Source organism: Pteropus medius, unplaced genomic scaffold (genome assembly GCF_902729225.1).
Source record: "Pteropus medius unplaced genomic scaffold, Ma_sr-lr_union100, whole genome shotgun sequence".
Taxonomy (NCBI): Eukaryota; Metazoa; Chordata; class Mammalia; order Chiroptera; family Pteropodidae; genus Pteropus; species Pteropus medius.
Window position 1 is genome coordinate 14,163,590 of NW_024349799.1, and position 19,203 is coordinate 14,182,792.

Sequence of the window (19,203 nt, forward strand, 5' to 3'; positions counted from 1 at the left end):
GGAGAGGTTTGATTTTCACAGCAACCAAAACATTAGAAGACTCCATACAACTTAAATAGTGCTGGAAAAGTATCACTTACTACTAGTAATCCAAACCCATTGTGTAAGCTGTATCAAGCTAGCCATGGATGGGGAAAGTTTTATCCCTTTGAGACTCTCACCTGATTGGGGAATCCCTGCTTTACACTTATAAGAATTGGCAATTGAGGGTAAAAGACACATATGTTTATGGTGTTATTACAATGTGAGTTTTATCTGACAAGTACTATTGTTCTCATTTATATGAGAATAGAATATATAGTATTTGTGGTTATCTGCATAATTTAGCATATTGGTTAAACACACCAGGGATCTGCCTCTTATTAGCTGTGTGACTTCAAAAAGTTATTTAACTCTATGTGCCTCAGATTCTTCATCAATACAATGGGGAAAATAATAGGCCCCTCCCTACAAAGTCAGTGTGAGGATTGAAATAAAATAAAGCATGAAATGAAATGAAATAAAGCATGCGAAGCAGCCACACAGTAAGCTCTTAATAAGCAGTAGCTATTGTATTTTTAACATAGGCTTGACAGGGCATAATAAATAAGTACGGGCCTCTCTATAGCATTGTTCCAGTAAGAACCGTAACTAAGAGCAGTTCCTCCTGGCTGGGCTTCAAGAGCCATCTTAAGCAGGTTTTGAGTTTGCTTCTCTATGGTTCTAAGAGCAGAGTATTAAACTTTTATCATTTAAAAATGAATTTAGCAATGAATTGATGACTTGGTTCCAGGTCCCTCCAAAACAGACCCTAAGACAAAGCTTTGGCTGTGAGTATTTATTTAAAGCTGATCTCAGGAAGCATAGTAAGGAAGTGAGAAGGAGAAGGGAGGAAAACCAACAAAGGGTGTGTCAATAAACAGATTACTGCTGTAGGCAACTGTCACTGTGGGCCCTTTGACAAGTTCTGTGGAACATACCTCAGAATTAACTCATGAGGGGGAAGGAAGCTCCGGTATTTATCCACTGATTTCTCTCCATCATTGGTTGAGGGACACTCTTGCACTTCCAGCCTGCCCCATGAGAGCAGAGTGCACTCCCTCTGTCCAGTACTAAATGTTTAGGCAAAGACACTTAGGAATTCACCTGCTATATATAGGAACTATTTACAGGTGATCTCTAGGCCAGCCAAAGGTATGTGGATAGGGCTACAGCATCAACTTCTATAACTGGATATTAAATGATTTCAGGAAATAATGGCTAATTATTTTTACGTGCGATAATGGTATTGCATTTATATAGGAGAATGTTCTTAGGAGATGCCTGCTGAAATATATATGGATTAAATGTGATGATGATTGCAAGTGTCAAGTGATTCAGCAAAAATACATACATACGTACACAAAGCAAATATAGCAGAAATTAACACTTAATCTGGAATCTACATAGGGTTAAATAAATGTTCATTATATCATTCTTTACACTTTTCTGCATATTTGACATTTTCATAATTAAAATGTTAGGGGAAAATATTTAGCAGTTTTTATTGAGCATCCTTTATGTGCTAAGAACTCTAAGTACTGGGGATGCCAGTGCCATCCAAGCCAATATCTTTATCATGAATTAATAAAATACTTGGCTTCTCAAATCACTCTACTGCCATCTGTGGAAAATTGTTTTATGCAAATCTGTAACGTCTACAAGATGAATAGTACTCCCTGAATCCCACAAAGAGATACAAAGGTGAGCAAAACAAAACTCCTGGTCTTCAAGGGTTTTACATTCTAGAGGAGAAAGCTAATAATGGTCAGGAGCCAGGTCAGAGTTTAATCAGTGCTGGAGAGGGATTTCAGAATTTAAAAATGGTATCATGGTGCCTCTTCTGGAGAGTCAAAGAAATGACAAGTCCACGGTCATGTAAGTTGCCCCTGGAACATTCTTTCCTGGACCTAATAAATAGGGAAACCATTTCGCCATAAGTAGTGAAGCCTAGTAGTTAACCATTAAACCTAAATAGGTTGGCTGTTTGGAGTATTAACAGAGTCCAATACTACACAGCTTCCACAAGTAACTCAAGTGCAGAGGGAAAGAAAGAATGCAGCCTTGAATCTGGAAATTCCTGGGAGTACAAACCAATCTGTTCCACATCAGGCTCATGCACTTCTGGACAGAGAAGGGGGTCCAAGAAGTGGCAGCCAGGGCCTTCTGATTTAGGTGAGAATAAGAAGCACCTGGGGAGTCTCCAGGCACCTTTCTTTCACTGATTCTGATGAGATTTAGGAATCTCATCTTTAACAACCAAATTAGATGACTGTGCTTTGGTAATCTGTCTGCCTGAGAATTGTGATGGAGGCAAATTTCTCGTGATTTTGAGAAACACGAGCTATAGGACTAAGTATTTATGAGAGTGACAAAGGTGGAAGCCTTTCAACTAAGAGGAAGTGCCTAGCACAGTCCTTAGTGCCTGGTGGGTACTCAAGAAATAGCAGAAGGAAGGAAGGAAGGAAGGAAGGAAAGAAGGAAGGAAGGAAGGAAGGAAGGAACGAAGGAAGGAACGAAGGAAGGAACGAAGGACAAAGGAAGGATAGGAGGGACAGACAGGAAGCATGCTAACTCAGAGATAAATTAAAGGTTCAAGTTGGGTGCTCTGTCCCAGAAGAGAATGTATACACAAGGCTGCTCTATGAGAGACTGATTCTACAGGGACAAGACTCATAGTACTTCTCACTGTATTGGAGTGAAAAAAGCAACCATAATGTAGGAAAGGCCTAAGGGGCAGCACAGCTACTGCTGACCAATGTCATCTCTAAAGGCCTTGGAACTACAGCCTTCACATCTGTCACCAACCTTGATGTGACAGAAGCAGCAGCTCAGCAAATGGCTAGAAGGTCATAGACCAGCAAGGTCATCTAGCGAGGTCACTGGAAATGCAATTGAGGGTTTTAAAGTGACAGAAAAGCTAGAAATCTGGCAGTCACAGCCTAGCAATGATAGAGTGTTTCTTGGGCAATGCAGGGACCCAGTATGGTGACTTTTCTATCCAGAATCCAACATAGTGTTCACTAAACTGCTTTTAAGCAACCATGGGACTTCGCGATTTCCAGCTTAAACAGTGATTAATGATCCTCTAACTTCTCATCCTCCATTAGGATTCTAAAAATCATCACCAAAAATCTTAGACCCTAAATCAAGACCTGAAAGGCCTCCTGTCTAGGGTTGCCAAATTTAGCAAATAAAAACACAGGATACTCTATTAAATTTGAATTTCATGTAAACAATGAATACTTTTTTAGTATAAGCATATCCTGTGCAACGATTATCCATTAAGTCACAACAAAGCCAACATTTGGGATATACTTATACTAAAAAAAATCATTGTTTATCTGAAATTTAGATTTAACTAGGTGTTCTGTCTTTTATCTGGCACTATTACATCTGTCTAATCCTCCACTTTTTTTTTTAATAGGTGAGGAAATGAAGTCAAGAGAGGTTAAAGGGACTTGTCCAAAGTGATGCAGGGGTTAGAATCCATTCAAGATTCCTGGCTGCCACACCACATCCTTTTCCCAATGCCTTACTTCAGAGTTTCTGAACTTGGCTTCTTGAACCACTGTGGATGGGCTTTAGAATGTCAGTGAAATCCCTGAATTGCAGGCAAACATTTGTGTGTGTCCGTGTGTGTACGTGTATACATCCACATGGGTATTTTTCTAGGGAGATAGTCTCTGATTTTTTAATTAGCTTCTCAAAAGATGCATGATTTAAAAAAAAAAAAAGATTAAAATCCACTCTTCCATAGTATAATGCTCTGCTTTCAAAATGCAGAACATCTATTACTTTGGGCTGAGGTCACATTTCTGTTTCCCCTACATCCCTTCATTCCTTGACAAGCACTGGATTCAATCATGCTAGGAAATGAATAGATTTTGTCTGCACGTAAACAGAAAAATATTCCTTACATTCTCTACACAACACTCAGCAAAAGCCATTCTACCCTCCATAACCTAGCTATATCTAAACCAAAAGTTCCTCAACCTCTTAGAATTGACACCCTAGAAATGACAAGCTAGAACACCTTTAAGAGAATAGGTAGAAGTGATGAGACCTTTGAGACTGACCACTAGAGGTCCCTTCTCATCCACAGTGATTCTGGAGTTAGGCTTTGCTTGGGTTAGAGAAGATACTTCTTTGGACCAATAGGACCGGTCTCTGCCTGTTACAGGTTTCACTGGTGTATTCTGTACCAAGCAGTGAGGAGTAGCCGTGTGATACAGCAGGAGTGATGCTGAATAAAATGGCTTCTTCAGCAGCGTCGGGGTAATATCTTCCAGTATCAGGTTCCTAGGCAGAGTTTTTAAGGAGGAGCACAGTGCTGGAGCTTCCTCCTCATCTAAAAGGAAAAACATAGGATATTCCACCACTCACCAACGGCAGGCAGGCAAACATCAATTTCCTTCCGAGCGATAGTCTGACTCCAGGGGTGTATTTACTAGAAGCTAATGAAGCTTCCGCTCGAGATCCTGATTTCACAGGACCCTTCTAAAGGCCCTGACCTTAGTAGCTTTATATTTGTAATTTTGTATTCTTTTCCTTAAAGAAGGCCACCCAAAGTATACAAACATCAGGCCTCTTAGGGCCTAGATCTAGCCCTGTCTGGCTCAGGATACAGGATTTCAGAGAGGAAAGAGGTGGGGGGATTTTTAAAGGGAAGCCCCTCCTGACCCTCATTGGAGACTAAAGAGAGCTGGTTTTCTTTGAGATGAGGAGATTCATAGATGTGCCAAAGAACTCGGCAGCCACTTAATTTCCAAAGAGCCATAACTGTGGGGGCACCAAAAGTAAAGGAGCCCCCTTTCGCCTGCTGGTAGCTTTGTTTGGCCAGCAGAAACTTGGTAAATCTTTAGGGGCAGGGTGGGTCACTGACAGGCCAGTAGCATCCTGTTGGCTGCTTTCTGAATAAACAAATGGTCTTGCCAAACATTGTGTAGATTTTGAAGGAAAAAAACCACTCCAGTTCTAGAATTCCTATGGGCTGTGATGAGTCATGATCTTTTCAAAGGACTAAAAAATTAATCAGCGTTGAGCGAACAATTCTGTTTGGGAGGTATGGATAGATTGCGGAATAAAAGCTGAAGCAATATCCACAACTTTAGGAGCTGGGAGTTTTTTTCTGTTTTTGAAAGACAATGGTACTGGAAATCTGCAGCCAGCAGTGTGCTGGAAGTGGCTTGTACTAACTGGTGAGAGCTGACTCTGAGCATTTCTTTTCAAGTACATTCAGTAACTTCAACTTAGTAGCTTGCAATCAGCCACAGTGGAGTATTTACACCATCAAAATTGGCAACCTCTATAAATCAGAGATCTCCTTTCCAGAACTGTTTGTTAAATCTCTATCAGCACATCACTGCCTGTATTCCACTCCTTACGTACTCCCCATCCCTCTCACACACACACTGACACATCACATCACATCACAGAGCCTGCAAGCACATCACCCTGTGTATTTGTGTATGTATAAACACACAGAGAATCACATATGTGCACTTTCCCCTTCATAGCCAGCTTGGATGTCAGAAATCCTTGCTCTGTCATGCTGCTATCTTTAGTGTTTTTCTGCTAATTATATCCTGATCCCAGACAGTGATCGTTCACTTGCTTGCTTGCTCCCTCTCTCTCTCATCCTTCCTCCCTCCTTCCCCCCGCCACACCCCCACCCCTCTCTCTCTCACTCTTGAATTCACAATTATTCTCTCTCTCATATCATGAGGCCCTCAGTGCCTCAGGGATTAAGTACAAGATTGTGAAAGCTTCTGAGGCAATAACGTAGTCAGGACAGCAGATTACCTTAGCTGTCCATAAGTGAACAGACGGTAAGTAAGGACTATATCAACAATTTCACAGTATTGTCCAAATGAAAACTATGTTTGGTCACTGTTCTTTCAAGACACTCAGTTCTCATCAAAGTATATCCCATTCCCTTTGCACTCAGGGAAATTTGATATGAGCATCTTTGTGTCAGATGGACAGAGGCAGGCAAAGAAAAGATGAGACTTGCTCAGGCCAGACCCGAGAACAGATGTCGTTTTTCATCCTGAAAATCTTGAACTGCAAAATCTTAAATGGGAGACATAAGGGAGAGGACAGACATATTAGTGCCTACTTCATGCCAAGTACTCCTGTAATAAATAGTCTTTGAGGGTAGCATTATTATCCCCAATTTCCAGACAAAAGAACGGAGGCCCAGGGAATGTAAGTGCTCTATTCAAGGATATAGAGCTAGTAAGTAGTAAGATATTTTGTTAATAATTTAAAATGTTTGTATCTAAGTATCAAACATGTGTATATATATATATAATCAAATAGAATGGCAGAGTTTGTCAGGAAAAACAATCCCTTGCCCTATTTCTCTCTCTACCCCTTCTCTCTCCTAAGTCCACGTTTTATTGTTTCTTCTGGTAGATTACCTTAGTTATCTCTATCTTTAACCAATAGGCTTATTAGTAGAATAATGGGTGCAGTGACTTTGTTTCTCTATTTTGTTTGTACCCTAAATGCCTAGAACAGTGCTTGACACATCACATATATTTCTTGAAAAAAAAATCTTTTTTTTAAATTAAAATTATTGGGATGACATTGATTAATGAAATCAAATAGGTTGCAAGTGCACGATTCGATAATACATCATGTGTATATTGTGTCGTGTACCATCATTTCTTGATTTATCAGTTGACCTCCTGCTATGAGAGATAAGTTCTAGTGCATTAACAAGATTTCCTTTTCACCTCCCCAACTGCTTCATAGTAAGATTTTTCAATACTTAAGTTCCTCACCTGGTCGTCTTTGTAACTCTGAGCAATGCACATACTCCTTCATTTCGTATTACACAACTACGGATAGTATCTTTGGACTCCAGTGTGAGAGTCTTAATTTCAGTGTGGATCTGCCTGACTTGAGGACCCATGCCCTTTCCATTCTACACTGAGCCTCCCACACTGACCATTTCTGGACCAGTGAGTATCCCTCTGACTAATTTTGGAAAACATATTTTAAAATAATAGACACTGAGAAACGGATTTTGAACTAGAGGAATTCTTGGGCCAACATAAATCAAGAGAAAACAGCCTGAAGAGAATGGAGTGAGTTTATCAAACTAAAATTTAGTTCAGAAACTTTAAAAAAATATGCACAGTCCAGAATTTTGATGGCTGGTTATAATTTGCCAAAAATCTCCTGTTCTCTAAGGTGAATGCCTGTCCTTTCCAGAAGGCAGGACTTATATTTTACAATATGGACACTTTGGACCTGAGAAATTAGTGAGTACCTTGGGTTCTCCACTGCTATCATCAGCTGATCAGCACAAACTGCTCCAGAAATGCCCCCTGTGTGTGCTCTGAGGCAAGTCACTTCCTTGGCATGCTGTGAAAAGGAGAGTAGGAGTTGAGTATAGTCCTGGCATAAGCCTGAGTGTGGGTTTCACTAGAAAAAGTCATTGACACTGTGGAGCAGAGGCCGTGAAAGGAAAACAGACATAGCTTTTGTTTCCCAGAGGCCTCTGGCTGGCGTTGCACCACACAATGCAAACACTGTCAATGTTGGTGCCTGATGTGGATTTTTTGTTTGTGTCTATTCCCTGCTTACTTCTTGAAGACAAATTCACTTGTCTTTTATCTTCATTTCCTTGTCCCTGGAAACTCTCACTCCTTGTTCTTAAAGGTACCTACTGACTCTGCATATACAAGTTAGACAAGGACTTGACCTACAGATCTTGAACCTGTCAGGCCTTTGGACGTAGGCAACAGCCAAGGCAAATGTCAGGAGAGTTCAGTTCAGGGCTCCACAGCCTCCTGCTGATCCTACTACCTGAAGAGAACCCCGAGGACTAGAATCCCTGCCCTGACATAGCCCCATCGCTGCAGTTCGGCAAGAGCACTCAGCCCTCTCCAGGTGCTCCATACTCTGGACACAGCCAGTCAGCACATCCTAGGTCTTCAACCACTACCAGTGGGAACCTGGCAACATTTGCTCTAACTTTTTGCCCTTTATTTATAGAAAATATCTGTCCACTGGAAGAACAGTGTAGGAAGTAGCAGGGCAGCTCAGGTCATGGTAAGACTAGATTTGAATTGCATACTTCTAGGATCTAGACTTGAATAAAGCCACATCATTCGTTAGGATTAGATTCAGTTAAGAGTAACAGAAAAATATAGAAATGATTTAAACAAAAATGAAAATTTATTTCTCTCTCATATTTAATAAGTCCAGAGATAATCATCCCAGAATTGGTATGGCATATCAGTGCCCTTTCATGTTGCTTTATTCTGTATGGCTTCTATTCCCAGGGTTACTTCAGAAGTTCCAGTCATTGCATCCACATTGTAGCCAAAACAAAGGGAGAAAGGCAAAGTAGAGCATACTACTTTCCTTTAAGGCCACCTTCTGGAAATTGTTCATACCAATCACTTATATTGCTCATACCAACTATCATTTATATCTCATTGGCCAGAACACAGTCACATGACCACATGTAACTGCAAGAAAACCAGTCATTGTTTTCTATACTCCAAGCGGCTATGTGCCCAACTTATACTTAGGGGTTTTATTACTAAGGACAAAAAAGAAAATGGAGATTGAAGGAAAACCATCAATCTCTAATACCTGGTGGAGAAGAACAATAAGAGACTCACTGCCCCTATTCAAGCCACCCTTATTTGGGTTGACTGGCCTAAGCAAAAAAAAATGCATAAAGTTTGAGAGCGAACTCCCAAGCCATAAAGACGAGCATTCTTTCCGGTCAAACTCACTCCACTGACCTCTCAGGTCAGGTCAAACCAACTCTATTTTAGGAATTGGGATGAATTAGTTTCTCAATGTATCCTGGCAAAGAGAGCATGCTTACTGAAGACAACTTTTGTCTCTGCCATGAGAAAGAAGAGCAATATGCTTTGACCTGTCCCACCGAACAGCCATGCCAGCTTAAGGGGGCTGGGGGAAACCCACCAATTCTATAATAGCTGTGTACCCAAGGGCACTGGACTTCTGAATTAGGATTTCATTTTTGACCCTGCGCCCATTTTCAATAACTAACGTGGCTGGTCAAGTTCTGTCTTGTGGATCTCAGAACACTGAGAATTCAGGCCATGCCAGGTGGTAGAATAGAGAGCTTCACTGACCAAAACCTGATGAATTGGGTGGCACCCCTGTCTAGGTAAAGCCATACCCATGGAAGTATATAGATAGTGTGGTATGCAGCCTCTGAGAGGGCCCCAGTGATCCCCACCTCCTGGTGTCCACACTCTTGTATGTGGGCTGGACCAACTGATTCATTTCTAACAAATAGAATAGGGTGGAAGTGATGGGATGTCACCTCTGAGATCAGGTTACAAAAAGACCATGGCTTCTGTCTTGCTCCTCCCTCTTATTCTCTCGCTAACTTGCTCTAGGGGAAGCCAGCTGCCAAATTGTGAGATACCCTAGTGGAGGCCCACATAGCAAGGAATGGCCATCTCCAGCCAAACAGCCAGGGATGACTGAGTCCTGCCAACAGCCACCTGAGTGAATGAACTTAGGAATGGATCTTTCTCCAGTCAAGTCTTAAAATGACTATAACTTGACCACAACTTCATGAGGGAACCTGAGCCAGAGTCAACCAGTTAAGCGGCACCTAGGTTCTTGCTCCACAGAAACTGTGAGATCATAAATGTTTGGTGTTTTAAGCTGCTAAATTTGGGGGTAATTTGTTATGCAGCAATAAATAATATATGTCATTTATATCTTCTTAAGAAATTTAGCTAGTTTATTCCCATTCTCAACTTTTCAAACTTGTTGCTATATCAGTCTTGAAGTGACAGATTCAGGCTATGCAAGAATTTGAACACAAAGCTGAGATAATCCACTTGAAAATAGAGAAATATCTCTATAGGCATTATAAGTATCACGAAGAAATACTATTAATCACTTCCTTTATTAAAAAAAAAAGTTTGCAGGTATGCCTTTCCCCGGCAGACAACATGCCTCTGCACAGAAAAGCAGTCTTATTTCTTCTCGTAGCATGCTGAAAAGACATTCAGTCACTGCAACCTGATCATATTTGTAATCTTCACTCTTTCCTTTTTTCCTGATTCAAAGTCAGGGTGCATATTGTCTGCTAATTGTTCTCTGTAAATGAAGCAGTGTGTGGATTGACATTCAGGAGCAATCTTTTATTCCTGTAGTTAACACCCTTCTTTGCTAAACACATGGCCACGTTTCCATCGGTACTGACTCCAATGTATATTTTCTCACAAAAATCTCCTTTTCCATAGCAATGATAAATAGAATAAAATATCTTAGAGCATTTTCCCCTCATGCAAGTAGCACACACATGCCAAGGGTTGATTTGTACCAAGTATATCAGCCATTTCCTTCCTGTGTAAAGGGAAATATCTTCCAGGATGCACACAGGGTAATAATTGTTCTTTCACATTGTATGCTGTTGGATTTTTGCCACAACCTAGAATGTCACCAGATTACGGACTTTTGTTTGCTTTCTCTTCAAACATAAAATATGCCATTAGGTTTTCAATTGAATTTATACCTTTTCGGCAATAGAGTGATTTATATCATTGTTTTGCTGAAGAAATTTAGATTTCAATGATGTTGCTATAGTTTAGATAATTTCTGTGTCTGCCTTTAGAAACAAAATTCATCAATTTGGAAAGTATTGTTTTTGTTCTTATTCTAGAAAGAATATCACTTCTTTACTAGAGAGGTCATTGTGTTTTGTTTGAAAATAATAAAAAATCACGGGTGGCTTTATGCTCATATGCAAACACATTCATAATAAACAATACACTGAGAAATAGAGGTAAATAAATTGCTAGCCCAGTTCAATCCAATTTTCAGATACTCATCATCCCTTTTACAATTTGCACTATTATTTTTTGGCTACTTGTGCAAAGTGATCATATTTTCAGATGTGTATCCAATAACATCAAGAATCATACTCTCATTTTCACTAGAGCCCTGTTCACTATTTAACTTTATAATGCTATTCTGATCTGTGGCATTCACATTACAATCTTCATTATTTTTCCCCGCAGGGACCAGCAGGAGTGACAATGCTTTTAATTCCCAAGATAAACTTGTGCACTGGTGCCAGGCTGGTGTCTGTCTCCCAGGCCTAGCCCAGGGTAGCATGGAGCGAGGAGGTACAGCCCAGGCCCTCAGGAGGGGGCTTCAAGGGCGAGATTCCAAATGGGCAGCTGGAGGCAGCAGGCCGCAGGTGGGCCTCATCACCCAGGTGACCTCATAGTCCAGGTACCTGGCTTCGAGCTTCTTGTGGGGAGACAGAGTGCTGGGCTCCACTGTATTCCATGGAGTAGTTGTACACGGATCTTCTTGTCCTGGCTCTGGTGGGAGATGTGCCCCCTCTCCCAGACACTTGCAGTCATAACCCTTCTTCTGCATCTGGCCAGATACTTTGTCATAGATGTCAGCGTGGTGTTTGGTCCACTTGTAGCCACACCAATCTCCTTGCTCTCCACAGCAGGGGGCCTGGAGAGCAATGCTGGTGGACTCTAATCAGCCCATACTTGAAGACGCTATGGGAGTGAATGTCCGCTTTGGGTATCTGGGCAGGGTCCACGGTGGCCATGTTCTCCAGAACGCACTCCCCTGTGGCCCCACAATCTTCATGATTTTTTAAAAAACTTTAAGAATAGTTTTACTGAGATATGATTCACATAAAATTTGCCCCTTTAAAGTGTGAAATTCAGTGGTTTTCAGAATATATGTAGAGTTGTACAACCATTAGTACCATCTAATTTTTAAATTAAATTTATTGAGGCGACTTTGGTTGATAAAATTATATAGGTTTCAAGTATGCAGTTCTATAATACATCATCTGTATATTGCATTGTGTGTGCAACACTCAAAGTCAAATCTCCTTCTGTCTAGTACCCAATTTTGGAACATTTTTATCATGCCCAAAATGGCCCCTGTGCCGTTTAGCAGTGACTCCCCATTTCCCCCTTCCCCCTAGCCCTTGGAAATCACTAATATACTTTCTGTCTCTATGGATTTGCTCATTCTGGACATTTTCTATAAACAGAATCACACAATATGTGATCTTTTATCTCTGATTTCTTTCACTTAGCATGATATTTTCAAGATATATTCATGTTGTAGCATATATCATTTCTTCATCCTTTTTATTGTCAAATATACCGTTGTAAAGATATACCACATTTTGCTTATTCATGGACATTTAGATTGTTTCCTTTTTTTTTTTAACTATTATGAATAATGCTACTATAAACATTCATGTACAAGTTTTTATGTGGACATATGTTTTCATTTCTCTTGTGTATAGATCTATGAGTGGAATTGCTGGGTTATAGGCTAACTGTATTAACATTTTGAGGAACTGCCAACTGTTTTTCAAAGTGGCTACACCATCTTACAATCCCACCAGCAATGAATGAGGGGTGCAATTTTTCTACATATTCGGCAACATAAGTTATTGTCTGTCTTTTCTATTTTAGCTATATGTCAAGTATAAAGTGACATCTCATTGCAGGTTTTTTGGCAACAGCTTTATTGAAATGTAATTCACCTGCATAAAATTCACCCCTTTTAAGTGTGCAATTCAATGGTCATTAGTACTGCACATTTGTGCAACCACTAGCACAATCAGTTTAGAACATTTTTATTATCTCCAAAAGAAACTCTGTACCCTTTAGCAATATCATTGTGGTTTTCATTTCCATTTCCCTACTGAGTAGTGATGTTGAACATCTTTTCATGTGCTTATTGGCTACTTGTACAATCTTCTTTGGAAAATGCCTATTCCAATCTTTTGCCCATTTTTAATTGGGTTGTTTTCCTTTTCATTGTTGAGTCATAAGATTCTTTATGTATTTTAAATACAAATCCCTTATCAGATATATAATTTAAAAATAATTTCACCAATTTTATGAGTTGTCTTTTCACTTTCTTGAGGGTGTCCTTTGAAGCACAAGTTTGTTTGTTTTTTTTCTGAACAAGTCTAATTTACCGTTTTTTCTTTTGCAACTATACCTCTTGTGTTACATCAAAGATAATGTTGCCTGATCCAAGGACATAATGATTTACTTCTATGTTTTCTTCTAAGAGTTTTATAGTTTTAGCTTTTCCATATAGGTCGATGATCTATGTTGAGTTAATTTTTTTTTTGCATATGGCGTGAGATATGAGTCCAAATTCGTTCATTTGTATGCTACTATCCAGTTGTCTCAGCACTGTTCATTGAAAAGACTATTTTTTCTGTATCGAATGGGCTGTCACCCTTGCCAAAAATCAATTCACCAAATAGGAAGTTTTATTTCTGAATGTTCAGTTTCATTCCATTGATCTACATGTCTATCCTATGCTATTATCAGACTGTTTTGATACTGCAGCTTTTCACTAGTTTTTGAAATCAGGAAATATGAGTCCTTCAACTTTGTTCTGCTTTTTCAAGATTCTTTTGGCTATTCTAAATCTTTTTCATTTATATATGAATGTAAGGATCAACTTATCAATTTCTGCTAAAAAAGGATGCTGATATTTTGATAGAAGTTGCATTGAATTTGTGTATTAACTTGGAGTATTGCCATCTTAACAATATCAAGTCTTCTGTTCCATGACCATGGGATGCTGTTCTATTCCTTTAAGTCTTTAATTTCTTTCAGTGATGTTTATAATTTTTGATGTACAAGTCCTTTGGTAAATTTATTCCTAAGTATTTTAATTTTTTGATGCCATCGTAAATGAAATTATTTTCTTAATTTCATTTATAGTTTGTTCACTGCTAGTGTACAGAAATACAATTGATTTTTGCATGTTAATTTTATATCCTGAAACCTTGCTGGACTTGTTTATTAGTTTTAATTTTTTCGTGGATTTTTTTGAATTTTCTATATAAAAGATCAAATTATATCATCTGCAAATAGAGTTTCATTTCTTTCTTTCCTACCTGGATGCTTTTTATTTCTTTTTTCTCATCTAATTACCTTGAATGTCCAGTACAATGAGAAATAGAAGTGGTGTGAGGAGATTCATGGTTTGATCCTGATTTTAAGGGAAAAGTTTGTTTTTTATCATTACATATAATATTAGGTATGGGTTATATTAATATTTTTTTCTTTTCTATTTTTATTTTATTTTTTTTTAACATTTTATTTTTTAATTTTTCCCCCCTCCCTTCTGATAACCACTAGTCTTTTGTCTATGTCCTTGAGTCTGTGTTTATTTGTCCTGTTCATTTGTTGCTTTTAGGTTTATATCTCACATATGAGTGATATCATGTGATTTTCAACCTTTTCTGTCTGGCTTATTTCGCTTAGTATGATTATTTCAAGGTCCATCCATGTTGTCACAAATGGCAGTATTTCATCTCTTCTTATGGCTGAGTAATATTCCATTGTATATATGTACCACAGCTTCTTTAGCCAATCATTTATTATAGGACATTTCTGTTTCTTCCATGTCCTGGCCACTGTGAATAATGCTGCTATGAACATCAGTGTGCAAATATCTTTTCGGATATGAGTTTTTAAGTCTTTGGGGGGTAAATAATCAGTAGAGGGATTACTGGATCATATGGTAGATCAATTTTTAGTTTTTTGAGGACCCTCCATACTTTTTTCCATAGCGACTGTAGCAATTCGCAGTCCCACCAGCAGTGTATGAGGGTTCCTTTTTCTCCACATCCTCTCCAACGTTTGTTATTACTTGCCCTGTTGATTATAGTATGAGACGATATCTCATTGTGCCTTTGACTTGCATTTCCCTAATAGTATTTTAATATTTTAATGAAACACTCGAGCTGTTGATCGTTTTTATTTTGGAAATATGATGTACTGTAATAGTAACAATGAACATGCAAATTTAATCATTATTCAGTCAGAGTTCTTAGCTTCAAGCAGTATAAACAAACTCTAGATGATTTAGGCACAAAAGAAAATTTACTAAACAGAGATTGTGGAAAAGGTTGGAGAAGTAGGCTCTAAAAATGGTCAGAACAAGGAGGTCCCGGCAGCAACCAGGACAACAGCTTTCTGAATATTGCCATAAATCAGTCCAGGAACACATTGCAGTCATAACTGCTGAAGCATTAAAAGCCACAGGTTGGACCCCCGTCCCCAGTGTCAGTGGACATTGCCCCCCTGTTGAAGTTGTAGCCCCTGCAAATAGATGTTTCTGTGACTACTGCTGCTGCTGGGCACCATAATCAATTCCTTATTCTTTATGCCACATGCTCTCAAAGTAGGAGGAAGGACGGGGTTAGCACTCTTGTAAGAGTGACTCCAGAGAACTCTCTTGCCTTTTCTGCCATGTGAAGACACAATGAGAAGATGGCCATCTATGAACCAGGAAGCAGATTCTCACCAGACACTGAATCTGCTGGTGCCTTGATTTTGAACTTCCTAGCCTCCAGAACTGTGAGAAATAAATATTTGTTGCTTATAAGCCACCCAGCCTATAATATTTTTGTTATAGAAGACTGAACTATGACACTTTACATCTATATAGAAGTTCAAAGTCATTGAAATTATATACATTGAGAAAACACAACAGAAATCCACCATATACATATTTGGTATCTCTGAGGTAGAGAGTAGAACAAATGAAAGAAGAACTTTCCTGAAATGAAGAAAAAATTTACAGATTTAAAGGACACACTCAATTCTAAGAAAATGTTAACAGAGGCATAGAAACATGACATAGCCACATGAAGTAACTAAACTTCATGAACTAAATGAATAATCCTTTGAGTATCTAGGCAAAAAACACAAGTCTGTTGTAATAGGAGGAGGTAAAGCTGGGTTCAAATTTACTCGCAGCAGTGATCCATGCCAGAAGATGACAGGGCAATGATTAGTCCTAAGGAGAAATAAATGTGACCCAAGAATTTTATACCCATCTGAATTTCTACCTGTGTATGCAGGCTACCAACAAATAGTCTCAAATATGCAAAGGCTTAGCTCAGGTAAAGCACGTATAAATACTTCTTGAAAAACCTACCTGATGATGAAATCCAGACAAAGACATTTTAGAATGAAAACTAGGAAATGGGGAATATGTGATATAACAAGATTAGTCATGAAGTTGAATCAATGTAAATCTAGCAATAAGGCAAAACAATTACAAAGATATTACAAAATAGGACCTATAGGTTTTAACAAAAAAATTGGCAAGCAATGTGAGGACATCCATGCAGTGGTGTAGCTCAGCACGGGTGTCAGAGCCTGAGTGGAGCAAAGAGGACATATACTCAGGAGAGCAGCCCAGCACAGGGTAAATGTCAGAATTTGAACAGGTGCCTGTGGTGGAGGGCTGCTTGAGTGTAACAACTTGGAGTCTAGGCAGGGTGGCAAAGGGTGTTCACGTTGAATAATGGTGATGATAATGGTTGCTCTCAGCAGAGTGTCAGAGTCTAAGCCTGATGAAGAAGGTATCCACGAGGGGGGTAAACTGGTGAAGGTGTCAGAGTCCAAGTTGGGTGAGGAGGGCTTCCGCATGGGAGCATAGGATGTGAGAGCTCGAGCAGGGTAGCAAGGGCATAAAAAATTGTCATTATTTGCGATTTTTCTGAAAGTATGTGGTTATTTTTTTTAATGTACTTTAATATATTCAAGTTCTTTCTAATTTTGCAGCTACTTACCTGGGAGAAAATGGCATAGAAAATATATTTAAGTCTTATTTGATATATATGTATACAAATGCTGCAATTGCCATATTAATCACATGACACTGATTCCTTTTGACTGTTTCTTGCTTTTCTAAGACATAAATAACTTCGAATGTATCTTAAAGGAATTTTGTTATGCTAATTTAATAAAATATTTTAATGCTCTTTAACAATATGAAGTGGGTAGACTTCATGTAGACCCTGCCAATTCCTGGACTGCCTCACTTTGCAATGCCCATTCACCTCTTTCCTAATCAGGCGCACGAAATTTAGTACCAGTGCTCAGGCTCCCAGAATTTTGGGAGACTCCACTTACTGCAAAGGTTGAATCTCGGAATCAACTATAAATTTCCTTGTGGTTTCAAACTTGTTTCATTTTCTTCTCACTTTGCCACCACCCACGCAAACTCAGCCTCTCTGGCTGCATCATCTTTGGTTTATAGTACTTCCTGGCTTCTGGGAAGTAGCAGCTGTGAGAGCTTTTGCTGGCTAAGCAAGTACCTCATTAAAAGCACACAAATTAGAATGTAGGTGCAGGAGAGAAACAAATGCACTATCTGATGGTGTCAGAGTGAGAACATTGCTTTCCTAGCTCTCGCTGCCACTATTATCCTCTGGTCCAGAGGGCTTTCTGGTGTTTGGTCTTTCAGTAGCTGTCTCTGGGACATTTTTGCATGATAGTCTTCTACATGTGAATCAAAACATGCTTTCAGAATGCTGAAAATGTCATATTGGGTCAGAATAATGGGTTGAGGGACTCGGGGTTTTTATCACTGGTGGTGCCATCAAACCCCACTTTGAAGTATCTACTGGTAGCAATTCCAAACTCTAGTCTTCAAACTGGTGTTTATGTGGGAAGAATTTTTTATTATTAACCTGTAATGAAATAAAAAATAAGAATAATGTGGGAAAAGATGTACAAACATCATATTTTGGGAAAGAATTGTTTTTTATCCCGACTCTTTCTGAACATTTTTAATTTCAAAAATATCCTTCCTTTTATGAAAGGCAGGTAATAGTAGTTGGTGGGTTGTTTGTTTTTCAGTGTCCTTACTTGGCAAAGTAGAAAGTAGACAACCACATGCCAGTCCCTATCCAATTTGTTTTCAATTCTCTTTTTTAGATTGTGCTAAGTACATGTAACTCAACATTTACCAATTTAACCATTTTCGATTACATAGTTCAGTGGTATTAAGTAATTCATATTGTTCTGCAACCCCTACCATAATGCAACTCCAGAACTCTTTTGATCTTACAAAACTGTAACTTTGTATCCGTTAAACAATAACTCCCCATTTCCTCCTTCCTCAACCCCTGGCAACCATCATTCTACTTTCTGTCTCTGATTTTGACTACTCTAGGTACTTCATATAAGTGGAATCATACAGTATTTGTCTATTCGTGACTGGTTTCTTTCATTTAACATAATGTACTCTAGGTTTATTCATGTTGTAGCATGTGTCACAATCTCCTTCCCTTGCAGGGCTGAATAATATTCCATTATATGTACATACCGCATTTCGTTTATCCATTCTGTCAGTGGACACTTGTATTGCTTCCACCTTTTGGCTATCATGAATAATGCTGCTATGAACATGTGTGTACAAATATCCTTTTTTTTAAAATTGAGGTATAATTTACATAAAATACAATGCACAGATTTTAAGTGAACTGTTTATGAGTTTTGACAAATATATTGATCAATGTAACTGCTACCCTAATCAAAATATAGAACATTTCTATTACCTCAGAAAGTTCCCTTGTGCCTCCTTTCAATCTCTTCTCTCAAAACCCACCGTTTTGATTTTTATCATAATAGATTAGTTTTTCCTGTTCTAGAACCTAAAGTAAGTGGAATTATACAATATGTACTCTTTTGTGCCTGGCATTTTTGTTCGGTATGTTTTTGAGATTCATCTTCATTGTTGTGATTCATGTATATGAATTGTATAAATTTACAGTTAACCCTTGAACAACAATGGGCTTGAACTGCATGGGTCCATTTATATGCGGATTTTTTCAAAAAATGCACACATTACTGTTAATACATTTTCTCTTTTTTGTGATTTTCTTAATAACATTTTCTATTCTTTAGCTTAGTTTATTGTAAGAATACAGTATATAGTACATATAACATATGAAATGTGTCTTAATTGACTGTTATTGGTAAGGCTTCTGGTCAACAATAAGCGGCTATTAGTAGTTAAGTTTTTGAGAAGTCAAAACTTATATGCAGATTTTCAACTATGTGGGGCATGAGGGGTCAGTACCCCTAACCCTTGTATTGTTCAAGGGTCAATCATAAACAATTTGTTTATCCATTCTCATTTAGGTTGCTTCTGGTTGGGAGCTATCATCGATAAAGTTGCTGCAAACATTCTTATTTACCTTTTTGTGGACATGTATTTTCATTTCTCTTGGGCAAAGGTCTAGAAGTGGAATTGCTCTCATAGGATAGGTGTATGTGTAACTTTATTAGAAAATGCCAAACAGTTTTCCAAAGTATTTTATTTTATTTTCACCATTTACCCCCC

General features: G+C 38.7%; 1 pseudogene; it reads right to left on the reverse strand.

The window, feature by feature from the left end:
* Window positions 1–11,193: 11,193 nt before the first annotated feature.
* LOC120621183 (14 kDa phosphohistidine phosphatase-like) lies at window positions 11,194–11,611 on the reverse strand (annotated as a pseudogene).
* Window positions 11,612–19,203: the final 7,592 nt, after the last annotated feature.